We start from the raw sequence: 15548 nt of genomic DNA, 5'->3' as shown, positions 1-15548 counted from the left end.
TTTTTTTTTTTTTTTACAATGAATTCGTTTTAGGCGTCTTTGTCTGCCGTGTGTGTTTCTTTTCGGACGTTTTTCTCACCCGCCCTCGAACAATGTAACCCACAGCCAGCCCATCCTATCGCCACCATAATGCACGCATACACATATACGTAGACACACGAACACCATTACCCGATCCGCCGTTTCCTCATTTCTCGCGTCGTTCGGTGGAAGAACCGGACGGATCTTCCTTCTTGTCGAAACGCGTACTCGTCGAGCGAGCCTGAATGTCGATCGCGACGAACAGCACCTACACGCATGCGCTCGGAGAAGCGCAGGATTGCGCGCGAGCACGCCGGCTAAGCGAACACGGTGAAAAGCGTGACGATTACGCGCGATTGTAATATAATATACATCATATAATATATTATTTGTTACTATATTGAAGCATCATTCATCTCGAGCATACATCCAACGGAAAAGCGGCGAGGAGCACGGTAACGCCTCGCTGGTAGTTCACGACCGCGTTCCGGCTCAGAACGCAACGCTTCGTCGTTAAACGGTGCGATCCCGCGAAGAGGGAACGAACAACGACAGCCCAGGCGGCGGTTGAACTATCAACGAGGCGCTACCGTACTCTGACACGCGAACACGCGCAAACAGCTATTAGGACAAGCACGCAAGCTCAAACACCGATCGACAAACACGCGTGAACGTATTCGGAACTATTCATCCAGAATTCGTACATGTAGAGACAGACGCGCACGCACACTCACACACATATGTACACGTGAACATACACAGCCAGACGCAGACATACAAATGGAAAAAAATCTTATATTTATATATACATACATATATATATATATATATACATACACACATATATATGTATTATAATTGACGCTCGAGAGAGAAAGAAAAAGAGGTTTATTGTATTTAAGTTCGAGGCAAAGTAAATTCTATATTTTTTCTATGTTAAGTATAAATTAGAGTGAGAGTGAGAAAGAGAGAGAGAGAGGGAATGAGAGGAAGAGTGACTGGGAGAGAGAGAGATAGAGAGAGGGAGTGAGAATAAGAGCGACAGAGAAAGTGTATGTGTGAGAGAAAGAGAGAGAAAAGATGCGTGAAAGGTACGGTGATGACATAAACATATATATTATATTATTATATTATTATATTATATTATATATATTATTATATTATTATTATATTATATTATTATATTATATTATATTCTATATATATATATACATATAAACTATATTTATAGGTATTCTCTTTAGCATGTACGTTCACGATACAGGGGACGCCGTCGTGCGTATTAGAGCTAAAACGAGCCGAGAGATAATCGGGAGGAGACGCGAGACGAGAACAAGAGCGCAGACACGATCGGCGTGCGTGTACACGCGTGCGTAGATCGCGCCGGATAATCTTTCGTTCAAAAGTTCGCTGTACAAGTCTGATCTGATTCTCGCAGAGCCCGAGATCATCGGAGAGGGTGGGACGGGGTAGAGAATAAGATTCAACGAGAAAGAGAGATACCGGGCCGTCCGTACGCGTGTGCGCGCACGCGAGCGTGCGAGAGGCACGATTCAAAGAGAACATTCACCAGAATGGAAGAGCAAAAGTGACAGGGGTTAGGGAGGGTAGGCGAGTTTTCGCTCTTGTTTCACTATCCTGTTTTCTTTCTTCTTGATTTCGGTTGGGCGGCAACCAACGACGGGAAATGCGCCCGCGGACGTTGGAATCCGTGTCGCGAGGTTGCAGCCTCGCGGCGAGAAGAAGGAAGAAACGAATCGGTGCCGGTTTGCGCGCGCGGTCGCGCTGCGAGAAAGCGTCTCCTCGCGCGTGGCAACGATACAAAACGACGTGCCGCAAAAGATCCCCTGTCGAGTTGCTAACGATAGGCCAGAAAAAATGAGTAATCCATAACGTAAGAAAAACTAAAGGAAAAGGGAGGATGTAGGGTGGCAGGGTTGCCGTAGCTCGAAGCGCGTGGCGTCGCGTCGAGGACAGAGCGTTCTCGGAGACGCTTAGGCGAACACGAACGAACGTCCGAGGGTGTGTGCTTGTGGGGGGTTGGTTGCGGGGTGAGGCAGATAGAGATAGAGAGAGAGAGCGAGCGAGCCTGTTCAAGCTCGACGATCGAGTCGGCGCGTCAATAATTAACACGGGAGCCGAGCCATCGGGGGCCGTCTTCCGCGCAATCCAGAACGAGATCATCCTTGTCTCTCGGCGATCGATCATAGAATCGCGCGCGGGATCGAACGGCCCGGCCCGTCGCGCAGTCTTCCCCTCTAGCGAGCACGACTAGCGGAAGACGACACGCCGGTGTCCCGGATTTCGCGGCTACGCGGCCGGCGAAACGAGATTCAAGTTTGTCGCGAACCTCCGCTAGACTTTGGGACGACTTTGCTAACAATAAGACGAACACGTAAACCGATTCATCGACGCGTCAGGGCAGCCTTCACTTTGGCCGAGGTTCCGACACATCTATCGCGGCAGAGTCGGCGCGTCATCGTTCCCCGCGATCGTCATCTTCGTCGGCAGGTCTGTTACGCGAGAGTCCACGTCACGTGCCACACAGTCTCGAACGGCCCCGGCGTCCGTGTGCACACGGTACCACACACGTACACACGTGCTCGCGGCCCGCTCCAATTTCCCTGGCCCAGTTCTCATCCCGCCGATAATGTCGTCGTTCTCGCGTCGCCGTCGCGATCTCCGTTGCCTTCGATCGTTCTGCGGATCCTGTTCTCCTACGGCCGACCACGATCAACCGGGGGTCGAGGATCCGTCGATCGCAGACACGGGATACCATCTTCTCGTCCGCTTGTCACGGGACACATTCTTGTCTCGCCCTCCGAGAGGTCGGCAGTCGCGGTTCCCGCTTCGAGGCTGAACCGGAAGCGAGACCGAATCTTGCAGTGCCATACCGTTAAATCAAAAGCAAATCGATCTTTGTCTAGCGTCCCCGTGCCGCGCGATCGAACGGAGATTAGTCTAGTAATATTGTTGAGTCCGTTTTTCGTTTTTCGTCACGTTCAATCGGATAGAAGAGAACCTCCCCGAGAATCAATCGTCCCGATGACGCATCGACGAGATACCAAACCATCCCTCCCCCTCCCCTCCTCCCCCTCGGACTCCCGAGATCGATCGACCGTAGACGAGGTTCGCCCCGGAAATCTGTGCCCGCGTATATCGTCTTCCGGTCTGTGCTTGTCCGTTCTGCTGCGAGGCGCGAGCCACCGGCGTTCGTCCGACCTTTAAGTTCCTTTTTCTTTTCGCTCGAACGGCGCGTCGTTCAGTGGCGGTGGTCAACGATACGTCGGACCAGGGTAGTACTTGCTAACAGCACACCTAACTGCGGCGTGTGATTCTTTCTCCGTCGTCTTTCCACTTGATATTCTGTTTTCTCATTTTTAAGTTGTTTTATGCGCTTTCGAGAGAGTTATTATATATAAGTAAATTATGTAAATCGCAATATATATACATATATACATATATATATATTTTTATAAAATATTGCACGTAGCATACGTATTATTCTATTGTTATTTAATCTATTTTTCGTTGTTTTATATATGTATATATATATGAACGTATTGAAGTCTTATTTTTTTATCGAGCAAAACGAACAAACGACAGAGTGAGCGACCGAGTGCGTGCGTGTTTGTGTGTGTGTGTGTGTGTGTGTGTGAGAGAGGGAGAGCGAGAAAGAGAGAAAGTGAGGGTGTGTGCGTTTGGATGTGTGCGAGAAAGAGAGAGAAAAAGAGAATAAAAGTGAGAGTGCGAGAGAGAGAGAGAGAGAGAGCGAGTGAGTGTGAGAGAGAGAGGGAGAGAGAGAGAGAAAAGAAAAGAATACAAGGTGAGGAATATTAAAAGTATATATTGGAAACTTTAGTTATTGTTTTATTCACCGTTTACTCGCTATTCAGCCCAAAAAACTCGATCTTTACCTTGTTTCTTTCGTGCTCCTAAGCGTCGGCGATCGCGATCGCGCGGATTCGTCGAGAGATCGCGACAGTGACGCGCTCGATCGCTCGAAGCCGATGAACGCTCGCCACCGCGAGCAGCCCGCGCCGCGGGGGGCCACGCTTCGTCCGCCAGCCTCTTTCGATTTTCGAATCGCGATCGCGTGGCGTTACATGTCGAGCCAGACCTAACGCGAAACCGGGGAACCACGGGTCGACGGGACGCGGTGTTTCGAGAAGGATCCCGCGGAAGAGATCTCGTCGGTGGATCGTTCCCCCCCCCCCCCTTAAACGCGTCCGACCTCCGGTCGTCGATCCGCGACCTCGTCGATCTACATCGACGTACGCCGAGATATCTAGGCGGTCGTGTCTTCTGCCCGCCCCCAATCTCCCCCCCCCCCCCACCAACACCACCTTGTTCCACCAGAATGCAACGAACACGAACCCTCGAGAATACGAAAAAGCGAAGAATCGAAAAGCAAGAGAAAAGACAAAGCAAGAATTTCGCCGCGGCGAGCGAGCGAGCGTGCTGTGCATCTTCGTAGCGCGTTCACGTAGGAGGAATTTTTACCAGCGTAACGTCTAAGGTTAACTAATCGTAATCGTATTAAAAGCGTAATGTTTAATGATTATTGATAGCCATTGGCTGTGACCGATAACTGCCATTTTCGTAAAAAATAAACAAAAAAAAAAAAGAATAATAAAGCAAGACACGAGAGAAACAAGACACGTTCCGAGCGAGTCGCCGTGGAGGGCGAGAACGGTTCGAATTTGCACGCGAGACCGGGAAATCTCACACGTACACACCAACACACGCGCATACACACACGTAGTAAACAAACACACACACACACGCGCGCGGTTCTAGAGAACACGGTCGCGGATACATTTTTGGCGGCCGCGATACAGGAAAACGATGAACGAGGACAAAGGTCGCGCGACCGAAAGGAGGGTACGGGCTCGGGGTTGCGACGCGTATCGAGGAGACGATCTTAGGCGACTTTTTCGATTTCGGGATGACGAGCGGCATTTTTTCGTGACTCGCTGGACGGACGCTCGTTAGGCTGATCAGGGCAGAGCGGTCGCAGAGGGATGGAGGGGGGCGGGAAGTGTGTGCACGATTGACACAAGGGGTGGGATTCATCGCGCGAGAATCGAGAGCGTTGCGAGGACACGTACACCCACACGACGATACATATCTCGAAGAATAATAATTAAGCGTTAAGGGAGATTCTAGATGTTAGTAAACGTCGGAGCTAATAAGGGAGTTCTAGAGCAAAGACGGAAAAGAGAAGAGATAGACGAAAGCAGATAAAACAGAATGATGATTTAATTATAGGAATATATTATATATATATATAGATGAATAAATATATGTATATATGTGTATGCGTATATGATATACACATAGTATATACATATATGTATTGTAGGAGAGGAGCGAGAGAGAAAGAGAGGGAGAGAGAGAGAGAGAGAGAAAGAAAGAAAGAGAGAAAGAGAAAAAAAAATATAGATGATCGTTGTTGCTTGATTTGCCTTTATTTACTATATATGATTATATTCTATTGGATAGCTATATTCGATTATTAAGATTCATTATGTTCTTATCATTATTATTGGAATTATAATAATTATTGGTCTATATATAATATATATGTATATTTCTGCTTACGTAACGCGTCCACCGATCCCCGTTCTCGTCTTACCCCTTGATCCAGATATTAGGGTTGTTTCCGTTCGTCGAATGACCGTCGGTTGTCCGCGGGGTGCAGCGCTCGCGCGCACCCCTTTGAGAATCGCTGGAAAATTCGAACAGACGCACACACGCACACAAACAGACACACACACACACACACACACACACACACACACACACACACACACACCCTCCCATTTCTATCTTCTCCGCCGTTTATCATTTCCTTTTTCCGCGTGTGTCCTCCCCTCCTCCCCCATTAATTTTCGCGCGTCCGTGCGAGCTGTCGATCGACGATGGATATAGTGATTGGATATGAGTGAGATCGTTCGAGTATATCTAATATATTATATACATATTATATTATTATAAATATTCTATAAATAGGTACGCGCGTGTTGTAAGTCGCGAGCGTGAGGGCCGCGCGTTCGAGGTCGATGCTCACCTTTAATATTGTACATTAATTAACGGATCCCTCCCTCCCCGCACCCAACGGCCCTTAGCAGCCCTCCCCCAAAACGTTTATCGATATACAGCCTCGAACGTGACGACACGCATACTTACCCGAAATACTTATCTATCTACTTAATTACCGTAAAGAACGGAAGCGTAGCCGCGGTCGTCATCGATCCATCGGGGACGTTCGCGTCGCGTCACGTCGTCGCTCGTGTCGCCGTCTTTCTTCCCGCAGCATCGTCCGCTATCTCGATTCTACCGCGTTGCGTACGTCCGAGCGGATTCAACGGAGCACATCGCAACGTTCCCTCGTCGCCGGTCACCCTGAGTGAGGGGTCTGTCGACGAACAAGTAACGGGGTCGGGTCGCGCTTTTGTACCGAGAGTCGTCGCGCCCAACGTTCGTCCCCGGAAACGAATAGATACCGCTGAATCTCCGTCAGGTTGGCATGTAACGAGGGAGTACAGTGAATTCTCGATAAATGTCATCAACAAGGGTCTTGCCAGCGACTTGTGTCGTCCGAGCCGTGTTATGTTTACACTCCTCGGTGATCTTCGGCGTCGAGGCCTCTCGAGTTCGACGGTCTCTCACGTGGGGATAGTTCCGCGACATTTATCATCCAGGTCTTGGGGACGTATACAGAGAAATCACTGTACAACACGTCACCGCTCCCCGTCGTCTCGCCGAGCTCGTGGAATATTTCTTCTAAGCAGTTAGCGCCTCGAGATTTGCGTTCATACACGAAAGACAAGGCCCCAGTATTTCTTCGAATTAAAGACAGTTGAAGGTACAGACACGTTCATTAGAGGGTTTAGACTAGGACTAGGTTAAGACTGAATCGAACGGGAGGGTCGGCGAAGACCGCGGTCGGAGCGTCGACGTGCGTCGCGATACCGGATACTACGATGATCGGAGCAGAGTGAGAATTTTCAGCATTTTACTAGAGATTATATTCTATGCTCGATACGGTCGAGAACCTAACACAGCGGACGATCGCGCCGGTACCTTCGAGACGCGGCTACGTTCAGCTGTCAGCCCACAATCTCGATCTCAAAACGAAAACGGGACGCGACGAATGATCGAGCCCTGTCTCGCACGAATCACGTGAATTCTTCTCTCCGATCCCCGGTTACTCGGAGGACGCGGGTCTCGATCGGACAGCCCGCCGTTCGCCTCGATCCTCGTCCCGTTTCTCCTTCTTCTTGTGTTCCTAGACCGTTGTCGCCCCGTGATCTCGAGACCCAACGAAAGAATTTCTTACTCTTGCTCGTGTATTCACCTTAAAGTAAGCACGACCTATTTGTCCCTTTCCCGTTTCCGTCGAGCAAGATCGTTTTTTTTTTTCAAAGAAAGAGAAAGAGACAGAGAGAGAGAATCCTCGTCGTGTTTGTAGGGGCGTCGATTTCAGGGTCGGTGTGGGGGGTGGGTAGGGTGAAACGCAAGGATGCAACCAAGAGGTACACGGTTTTCCTTTCTCCGCCAGAGGGAAATGCATTTTTAGGCAATAGAGGGGTGTGCGTGTGGTGTCTCTGTGTGTTGTGTGGATGCGCTTTTGTCTGCTTTTTTTCGGCGAGACGGCTTTCTCTCGTGAACGCGGCGCGATTCGAGCGAGGCAACCTCTCCGAGACTAGAGAATCAGTATTTCAAAAAATCTATGTTGTATACGTATAATGCGATACGAGTTGCGTGTATGACATTATACGTGTGTAATATGAAGTCTATATTATATATATATATGAACGTAAATGTATATTATTATAATAATATTATTAAGGCTATTAACGTCTAGTAACACTGGTGGTCGAGGTTATCTCCTCGGTTCACCGGGAGAAGAACAGGGGTTTGCAAACAACAACAACAACAACAACAACAAAAATAATAAAGCGTGTGCGAGTAATAAACGCTCGCATCCAGGCGGCTGGGTGCGAGGAAAACAATGATGGCGGCGACCGCTGCCACCAAGTGTGAACGACGTTTCCACTTGTCATTGGAAAGACGCGGTATTAGCGAAACGTAACGAAACACATTGGCTTACAACGTGTTACAACGTTACGAATTAGAGATTAAAAAGCATACTTCGTGGGCGGGGTGGGAAACGCGTGGGCAATTGGGGGCGGGAAATGGAAAAGTACAGCGAATTCTCGATATATGTCATCAACAAGGGTCTTGCCAGCGACTTGTGTCGTCCGAGCCGTGTTATGTTTACACTCCTCGGAGATCTTCGGCGTCGAGGCCTCTCGAGTTCGACGGTCTCTCACGTGGGGATAGTTCCGCGACATTTATCATCCAGGTCTTGGGGACGTATACAGAGAAATCACTGTACAACACGTCACCGCTCCCCGTCGTCTCGCCGAGCTCGTGGAATATTTCTTCTATGCAGTTAGCGCCTCGAGATTTGCGTTCATACACGAAAGACAAGGCCCCAGTATTTCTTCGAATTAAAGACAGTTGAAGGTACAGACACGTTCATTAGAGGGTTTAGACTAGGACTAGGTTAAGACTGAATCGAACGGGAGGGTCGGCGAAGACCGCGGTCGGAGCGTCGACGTGCGTCGCGATACCGGATACTACGATGATCGGAGCAGAGTGAGAATTTTCAGCATTTTACTAGAGATTATATTCTATGCTCGATACGGTCGAGAACCTAACACAGCGGACGATCGCGCCGGTACCTTCGAGACGCGGCTACGTTCAGCTGTCAGCCCACAATCTCGATCTCAAAACGAAAACGGGACGCGACGAATGATCGAGCCCTGTCTCGCACGAATCACGTGAATTCTTCTCTCCGATCCCCGGTTACTCGGAGGACGCGGGTCTCGATCGGACAGCCCGCCGTTCGCCTCGATCCTCGTCCCGTTTCTCCTTCTTCTTGTGTTCCTAGACCGTTGTCGCCCCGTGATCTCGAGACCCAACGAAAGAATTTCTTACTCTTGCTCATGTATTCATCTTAAAGTAAGCACGACCTATTTGTCCCTTTCCCGTTTCCGTCGAGCAAGATCGTTTTTTTTTTTCAAAGAAAGAGAAAGAGAGAGAGAATCCTCGTCGTGTTTGTAGGGGCGTCGATTTCAGGGTCGGTGTGGGGGGTGGGTAGGGTGAAACGCAAGGATGCAACCAAGAGGTACACGGTTTTCCTTTCTCCGCCAGAGGGAAATGCATTTTTAGGCAATAGAGGGGTGTGCGTGTGGTGTCTCTGTGTGTTGTGTGGATGCGCTTTTGTCTGCTTTTTTTCGGCGAGACGGCTTTCTCTCGTGAACGCGGCGCGATTCGAGCGAGGCAACCTCTCCGAGACTAGAGAATCAGTATTTCAAAAAATCTATGTTGTATACGTATAATGCGATACGAGTTGCGTGTATGACATTATACGTGTGTAATATGAAGTCTATATTATATATATATGAACGTAAATGTATATTATTATAATAATATTATTAACGCTATTAACGTCTAGTAACACTGGTGGTCGAGGTTATCTCCTCGGTTCACCGGGAGAAGAACAGGGGTTTGCAAACAACAACAACAACAACAACAACAAAAATAATAAAGCGTGTGCGAGTAATAAACGCTCGCATCCAGGCGGCTGGGTGCGAGGAAAACAATGATGGCGGCGACCGCTGCCACCAAGTGTGAACGACGTTTCCAATTGACAGTGACAAGAAAGCAACCTACTATATTAGCGAAACGTAACGAAACACATTGGCTTACAACGTGTTACAACGTTACGAATTAGAGATTAAAAAGCATACTTCGTGGGCGGGGTGGGAAACGCGTGGGCAATTGGGGGCGGGAAATGGAAAAGTACAGCGAATTCTCGATATATGTCAACAACACATACTCGGAGCTATGTTCACACTCCTCCGCGTCCGAGGCCTCTCGAGCTTGACTCCTCGCGGGTCTACCCCGCGGTAGTGGGGATAATTCCGCGACGTTTCAGGCCTTGGCGACATATATCGAGAGATCACTGAACTGTTAAAATGCTGTATCAAGTTTAAGAGTCTCCAGCAATCGTATTGCAGAGGTGCATGTGTCAACGTGTAACGTATCATCACAGTTATCGCATTATTATGATTATAATTACATATTATAGATACAGATTCATATATGTGTGTGTATATATATATATATATATATATATATATATATATATATATATATATATATATATATATATGTATATGTATACATATATGAATATATTAAATGTTGTGCTTAGTATTCTTTCGAGAACCCCTGCGAGGCGACGAGCCAGGGGGCAAAGGGAGAGAGATAAAGAAGAAAACAGAAAAATTGCTAAACTCAGAATCTTAATATATGTAGCGAGGAGTATTTTATATTCAATATTTTATTAACGCCATCATATTTATCGACATTATTATTATATTATAATTATTATTCTATTGTATTCACTGCAGCGTCGACGACCTTATTAGAGCGAATATACGTATCATCGATGTCCGTTCGACGGTGGTCGAACGCCGGTTCTCTCGAGAACAGCTTTTTCGCGAGGTCTCTTCATCGCGCCCCGTGTGTTCGCGGCCAGGATCGAAAGATCGACAAACAGATCGAAGCTCGTGCGCTCTCTTCTCGCAGTTTCCTCGTGGCACGACACGTTTCGCCATTTTCATCGGCCCTCGGTTCCGCTCGAGCAGCCCACGGCCAAGCGACAAGCCCGCCTTCCGGATCTTCGAGCGTCCCGGTGCATCTTTGTCTTCATTCTGTTCTGTTTCTCCGTCTCCCGTAGGAAACTTCTTCGGGGGTGTGCAACTTTGATTCCCCGGGACCGGAAGTCGTAAAACCCGTGGACGCGATCTCTTGGTGGTCGCCCGCGCTCTTCTACCTCTTCTTCTTCTTTTTCCTCGAGTTCTTCGCGATCTGTTGTCCCCGTGCTCGACGTTGTCGCGAGCTCCGCGTCAGAGAGTCGTTGCGACCGGGCCAGAGTGAACTTTCCGCAAAATCTTTCGGTGGTAACGGGGTCGGTCTGGGCATTAACGGTCGATGAATCGACCGGGGTCGTGCTGAGAGAGAAGAGAGAGAGAGAGAGGATAACGGACGGGGGTGTCGGGGTTGGAACAACGACGGGCCGTTGTTGCGTATTATCGGGCCACGGCGATCGGGGTCCGGCTGTAATTAATCTTGAAACGCAACGTTAACCGAACCAGCAATAATCCGTTTGCGACTCGGTGCGCCGTGGCCGGCCACCGACCAGGAGAGATTCCGCTCGAGCGGTGCGCTGCTGGTGAACCTAATTGGCGTCTCAAGGCTACCGGCTCCCACCACGAGCCACGGGGAAACGTAGCTTTTATCGAAACAGATATCTCGTCGTTTCGCTGGCGATGGAAGATCGTTCGCGGACGTACCTCGACTTTAAGCCGTGGCTTGGAGTCATTTTAATTCCATTTAATGGCCGGCGCGTGCCGGTGCGCCGGCCATGTTTCGTCTCGATCGACGCCCATGACATCCGTTTTCTACAAGTTTTCACTTTATCGCGAGTCGAAGGCTGATTTCGCGACCGCAGTACGCGCGGGCATAGCACTCGTATCGTTCGGCTTCATTCATCGAACCCGGCCCGGCTGTAAGGTCTGCGCGGACGATCGCCATTTTCGGCGGAGTGGTGGGATCGGAGATCGGTAATTGGGAGAGGGCAATTAAATTTGATCTGTTTTCCGGCTCGTTGTTCCCGACGTGTACGCACCGCCCGGTCGTTGTTGTTTAGCGCGTCGCGGGCACGTTTCCGTCGAACGACGCCATTATTATCCGGGTTCGCGCGTCGATATTACGGCCCGTCCGCCATCGAACCCCGTGAACACCGGTTACGAAAACCGAACCACACAAGGTATACACATGCACTCACAGTGACACGGATCTCCTCCTCCTTCTCCTCCTCCCCTCCCCTCCCCTCCCCTCCCCTCCCCCAATCCGGATATACATGCACGCGATCATACATTGGACATGCATGTGCACGCATGCACCACACATACAGATCTCACTACACCGCAGCACAGAGGGATAGAAACTCGAATATTGTACGTATACTAATTAACGACGATTATGACTACTATTACTACCTACTCTATAAACATATATCGAGCAATCTACGCGTAGCTGTAATCGTAGTAACCACAGGGCCGAGAGTGAGACAGAGAGAGAGAAAGGGAGAGAGAGAGGGGGGCGGCAGGGGGTGGGAGAGGGGAGGAACATTGTGAGAAAGAGAGGGAGAGAGTGAGATTCACACGAAAGTTATTTTTGAGGGAGTGCAAGAGATCCTCGATCGGAATGACAGGCGGGAGAGGAAGAGTTGAATGAAAGGGAACAAAAAGAAAATTAATCACGGGGCAACTGAGTGCGAGCGAGAAAGAAAAAAGGATGAATGTATCAAACGAAAAAAAAAAAAATATAATAGAGAAGCTACGAGTTTATTATTTTCTATATTTTTTTATGTAATTTTACGACACATGCGATAATATATTATAATTATTATTATTATTAATGATTATTATTTTATTATATTATTATTATTATTATTATTATTATTATTATTATTATGAATATTTTAATATATAATATGATTTTCATACATCGTGTACTTATGTTTTCCTTCCTGTGTTCTCGTCCGGTTGTTTATTGGTTTTGTGTTTGATTGATTGTCGTTGCGGCGGAATATATAGTCGAAGATGAAAATTTATATTATAGAAAATATTTATATGAATTGTATATTGTACATGTATCTTGTATACATGGAAGCGGTTAGAGAAGAATTTTGAATCCTTTATTACTTTGCTTTCAATAGTTTGATAGAGGAAGAGAGAGTGAGAGGGGGGTGGGGGAGAGAATGAGTGTGAGAGAGAGAGAGAGAGAGAGCAAATAAAAATGAAAACGAGAATCAAACACACGACAGCCCGGCTATCCTATTTTTTAATTATTACGCAGAATATTTTATTGACATTATTCGTATTACTATGAATTATTATTATTAAGTTTATCGCTATCATTACAATATAATGACGTATATGAATTGTCACTGATATTATAGTTATATTACTATGCATACAATTATCATTAACGCCTGCGACAATTAACTATCGAATAACGATTTATGAACTGTTCAGTGGTAAGATCCGAGCTACTTATCGAAAATGAAGAAAAAAAAAAGGAAGAATGAAATAATAACAAAAAAAAAAAACGCATATTTTACCCCGTAATATATTTTTGTCGGATGATTTTTTATATTTATATAATATATATTATAATATATACGTATATATTATTATTATATATTGTACGACCGAGCATACTCGAGAGGATAAATCTTGTAACGTCGAAGCGCAAGCCCGACACGACGGATGTCAATTCATGGTGCACTGCTGACGTCCCCGTCGGCTACGATCCTACTTCCAAATCGTTTATTTTTATACGATGCGAATAGAACTTGTGTTCTCTCCTGTTCTTTTAATTAGAACGTTGCGGCACAGGACGTCGTGCTTTTCCTTTGTAACTAATATTCGGTCTGCGAACGAAACAAAACGCGTGAACAGAGAAAACGGAGGAAAATCAAAGAAACAAAAAAAAAAAAGAAGAAACGAAAAGAAAATCGAAAGAAAGTAAAACAAGGAAACGAAAGGGTACGGTTATCCGCGGATCCGTCGAACTGAAAAATCTTCGAGAGCAAAGAAATAACAAAAAAAAAAAAAAAAGAATACGAACACGGTAACACGCGAAGAGAAACAGAGATTAATTCGATATTGTGGTCTAAATGTTGTAAGGACACTTACGCGAAGCGGTACCAAATATTTTATTAAAATCGAACACCCACACACACGTACACACGCGCACACGCACACACACATACAGGCGGTAAGCAAGCAAAAGAGGAAAATAAGGAAAAGAACGGACAAAGAGAAAACAGGTACACACCACGCATACATCTACTGGAAAAAAACGAGTTTAATAAAATGTTACGTGATTTTTATATACATCGACTCTTTAATTTCTCATTTCTTTTTTATTCACAAGCTTCTCTCTGTTTTATGTTTCCCGGACTCTGTCACATGTCTCCTCCTCTCTATCGTTTTCTGTTCTTCCTCCACTCCTTTCAACAGCCTATCGACTACTTTCGACTGCTTGCCTCCGTTGAAAACGCGATCGTCCGCGAAGCGCTCGAAGTCCGTTAACTCGATTGTTTTCGTTGTTGCTATCCGGCTAAATTTTTCCGCGCGTCATTCCGAGTCGCTTTTTTCATTCTTCTCTGCCGCGCACGGTCGCCCGCTCCGTTTTCGGGTTTATTAATTATCCGTTTACGTCGGACCCGTGACAATTAATCATCGAGCCGTCGAGAGGGTAGAGCGAATTAGAACCGGCCGAGGGTTTCGTGGGCAACGGCACGGTCCTAGGGGTCGCGTGTCCGTGTCAAATCGGGAAATCACGTCCACGTTCCATTCCCTTCGCATACTACATTTTCGCGTTCGTCATCCTTGCGCCCGTTCCAGCCGCGGTCCCACCTTTGTAAAAGCCCGAACATCCGCCATTAACCCTGACACTATCGATCGTCGGTTCAACAAATTTTACGTACTCGTCTGTACATTTTTTTTCTTCAACCAATTGCACTTTTCTTATATTTTCACTTCACGAACGATCTCGATCGCGAGGAGAGAACATTGACATTTGCAACCACGTGGCTTTTGTGTTCAGGTGCATTGATTTCTGCTTTTAAACATTAATTTTCACTTCAACGAGATGTCTATTATACGCAGTTGGCGACGAAATCGTAACACCTTGCCGTACAACGAGGAGAGAATGACGATTCACGAAGATTTCGAGCAGACTCGATTAAATGCGATTGTTACTCCTTTTCTTCGGGGGCGGAGTAGAATAACATTCTTTCACGAGCAATATTTAAGCAGCAAATAATAGATATAAATTTTTCTTTTAAGAAATCGTTAACGACGGAAAATCATCGCAGCCCCGAAGAAGATGGTGTCTGCCTAGAATTCGGACGAAAGATTACGACCATAAGTTTACGAGTAAATGAATCCACGTGGTTGATTTCGACACACATGCCTTGAACGCAACATGGAACAGAGTCTTTCCGTGGGGGATTGAAAGCTCCGCCATTTTGGCGATCCGAGAAGAGGAACGGGGTCGGGACAGCTCTCTCTCTCCCTCTCTCTCTCTCTCTCTCTCTCTTTCTCTCTCACACACACAGATACAAACGATGATCTATTTAAACGAATGGTTCCTAATTTTCTCGTCGATGCACGGTCGCGTTAGCTTCCGAGACGTTGAATCGTAATATTGAGATTCGGGAGGAATAATGACCACGTGGTGTTCGCAATGGCCGCCCACGGTCGTAGGGGTCGCATGTCTATGCGTCGACCAATGACCGGACGCGCGGGACAGGAGCGTGCTGCGAAAATTAGCCCGCTCCGCTTCGGCCCCTGAATCGGCTCGGT

At 47.2% G+C, this 15548-nt stretch overlaps 1 long non-coding RNA gene across 1 annotated transcript; it reads left to right on the top strand.

The window, feature by feature from the left end:
• Nucleotides 1-9888: 9888 nt before the first annotated feature.
• LOC143353958 (uncharacterized) lies at nt 9889-12904 on the top strand. The gene is made up of 2 exons (XR_013082236.1): nt 9889-12233; nt 12290-12904. It is a non-coding gene; the product is annotated as an uncharacterized LOC143353958 (long non-coding RNA).
• The last annotated feature ends 2644 nt before the right edge of the window (nt 12905-15548 follow it).

Source organism: Halictus rubicundus, chromosome 5, assembly GCF_050948215.1.
Source record: "Halictus rubicundus isolate RS-2024b chromosome 5, iyHalRubi1_principal, whole genome shotgun sequence".
Classification (NCBI taxonomy): domain Eukaryota; kingdom Metazoa; phylum Arthropoda; class Insecta; order Hymenoptera; family Halictidae; genus Halictus; species Halictus rubicundus.
Note: the sequence above shows the minus strand (reverse complement) of the source record. Positions and strands in the feature narration are given on the sequence as shown.